Source organism: Watersipora subatra, chromosome 5, assembly GCF_963576615.1.
Source record: "Watersipora subatra chromosome 5, tzWatSuba1.1, whole genome shotgun sequence".
Classification (NCBI taxonomy): domain Eukaryota; kingdom Metazoa; phylum Bryozoa; class Gymnolaemata; order Cheilostomatida; family Watersiporidae; genus Watersipora; species Watersipora subatra.
The window spans coordinates 23,196,141-23,199,154 of NC_088712.1; the positions used below are offsets into that span (position 1 = coordinate 23,196,141).

Genomic DNA, 3,014 nt, shown 5'->3' on the forward strand with positions numbered 1-3,014 from the left:
TCTGTACTTTATTAACACACCTGATGATCTCTTACTACACTTTATAATAATTGTACATATACTTATTCTCAGTACTTTATTAACACTCCTGATTGCACTGTGAGAGATCATCATGAGTAATCAGTATATTGAGAATTATTCCATGAAGCGGTAAAGCACCCATGGATCCTTTAATTAAATTAAACTAGTAGACTTGCTAGCATCACATTTTAACTGATATCTTCAAAATATGGAAAAGACTGTGAAGTGATATATAATACACAATCTTTCGATAAAATCATGACAAAATACTTTTGGTAAAGATAACCCTGTTATCATTCATCAATCTTTGAGAGAATAAATGATACATACTACATTTATTCAAAACAATACATATATTCATTTTCTTTATATTCTCTTCAAAACGAATACTTACCTATACCTACCTTAGTACAAATCCTCCATCAGTCCATTAGGCCTTCTTTTTTTTTGCTCATCCCTCTATTTACTGGGCAAGAGACTGTTATGGAATGGTTAAGCCAAACCAAACAGGAGAATTCCATAGGCAAGCCTAGGAAAACACTCAGGTCGATTGCCAAGGCGCTTGTCCACACGACAGCCTGAACACAGCGACACTCAACGAACTTAATCGCGAGTAGCCGGCTAACAGAATTCTAGCTGAAGCATACAAGCTTTATGGTATCAACGCTCGATTGCCCCAAAATCTCAATCTGTATATAAGTAGGCATCAGGAGCAGGACTAAGTGATGAAAAGGAAAATTACACTGAGCAAGCTTCTTATACAGAGTATTGAAGAATAGTGGCGTATCCAACAGAATCAATGAAGCGAAAATAGTAAACAGATTTTCGCGAAATTGAATTTCGCGAAAGTGAATTTCGCGAAATTACACATTATATATATTATATAGTCAACTTTCGCGAAATTGAATTTCGCGAAAGTGAATTTCGCGAAATTGGATTTCGCGAAATTGCACATTATATATATTATATAGTCAACTTTTGCGAAATTGAATTTCGCGAAAGTGAATTTCGCGAAATTGGATTTCGCGAAATTACACTTTCGCGAAATTGAATTTCGCGAAAGTGAATTTCGCGAAATTACACATTATATATATTATATAGTCAACTTTCGCGAAATTGAATTTCGCGAAAGTGAATTTCGCGAAATTGGATTTCGCGAAATTGGATTTCGCGAAATTACACATAATTATATATTATATAGTCAACTTTCGCGAAATTGAATTTCGCGAAAGTGAATTTCGCGAAAACTGTTTAGCTGATTTTAAAATTTCGTGAACATAAATCACACAAATTTAATGAACCATAACATTGCTTCTACTTACTATATAAGCAACGAGAAAGAATAAGTTTTTCATCTCATTTTATTTATAATAGTTTACAATGTGTGCTCGAGACAAAAACGTGGATAGACTCCTAACTCAGACAAATTGCATCGACACGTGTGTGGAGATATGGGGCTACTGCCCTTGGAGTAGAGAGGTAGATCCTGAAAAACAGAAGGCTTTTCGAAACAAGATCAAGCTTCAAAAGAAAGTAAGTATTACATTATAATATTTTACTAAATTATATTTTTGATTAAAGGAAACTTGAGAATATAAACTACATATTAAATATATTTCAAATTATAGGGTTTGCTTAAATGAAACAATTAAATTATACAAAGTAATTTGGAAATTATTGTAGAAATCATTGGTCATGCAGCGACAAAGAGAAGAATTATTTTGTAACTTCGATGTTACATTGACTTTAAAAGTAAGTATTACATTATATTTATTTCGTCTAATATTGTTGTATAATGATAAAACATGTAACTAAAGATCAAATACATTCAACAAAATTCACTCCAATTGGTATGTAGGAATGTTAAAATGAGTAACAGTCGGTGAAAACAGTAATTAATATTTGTATAACTTCACTTTAAAACAAAAGGTGTTGGAATTGAAATTCAAAGTAAGACCTGACTGTGTTTTAATTTTTCTGCGTATTCTACTCTGACTATAATCATTGCAATTGTAGGATCCTGGGTATCAGCGAACTAAATATAGACCTTTTCGGAGAAGGGTTTATAAATTTGAATCTTCAGTAAGTAGCACATTATATTTATTTCTTTGTTTTAACTGAATATCCTCCTCTGTCTGTGTGTCCTAGTCTGACTATGTGATGTAACATATTTGTTTTTCTTATTGTCTGTATGTCCTACTCTAGCTGATTGCATATCCTATTCTGTCTGCATTACATCTTGCATATCATTCTATGATTCGATGAGTAATGCAATTGAAATTTACAATTTAAGTCGGAGTCCATTGTGAATATAGAGTCTACTATCTCAACAAGGTTATAGTAAACCATCCTGACTGTAATCATTGCAATTGCAGGCTCCCGTATCTCAACAGGAAGATTCCATTCAGAAAAAGGATGGATCTTCTTCTTCAGTAAGTATTACATTATATTTGTTTTTTAGTTTGAATGAATGATCTAATCTGTCTGTATGTCTTACTTTTACTATATCTCACTAAAAATAATGTATGTTTTGATTGTAGACAGTTCATTCTCTTTCGTCAATGAAAGAAGAAGAAAATTTGGGTTGAATGATATTCAATATTCAATAGTCTTTTTTTATATTATGTTTTAGCATTTTTATATACAAAACTTTTATTCAATAATATATCCAGTGATAGTAAGTTTAAATTCCTATGATATATCATCAAATAAACTATATAAAATTTAATCATAATAACATTTCCTTAACTAATTACTGTCTTGATATACAGAGTTTATAATCTTTGTTTAATTTCTCTCTGAATTCCTTCAGATTGCACGCTCCGTCAATCGTGAAAAGTTTTAATCCTGATGAAGACTTAGAGTTCATGTAAATCTCACTTCGATCCAATATCATGAGAGCTGGTGTCAACCATTGAAATGATGAGGGAATGTTATACTTTTGAGGTTCGATGATCGAACATAATGCCACACGCTCTCCCTTACGTTCAACG

The 3,014-nt window shown here is 31.9% G+C and overlaps 1 long non-coding RNA gene across 1 annotated transcript; it reads left to right on the forward strand.

The window, feature by feature from the left end:
- Window positions 1-1,697: 1,697 nt before the first annotated feature.
- On the forward strand, window positions 1,698-2,524 carry LOC137396131 (uncharacterized). The gene is made up of 3 exons (XR_010978478.1): window positions 1,698-1,773; window positions 2,038-2,103; window positions 2,397-2,524. It is a non-coding gene; the product is annotated as an uncharacterized lncRNA (long non-coding RNA).
- Window positions 2,525-3,014: the final 490 nt, after the last annotated feature.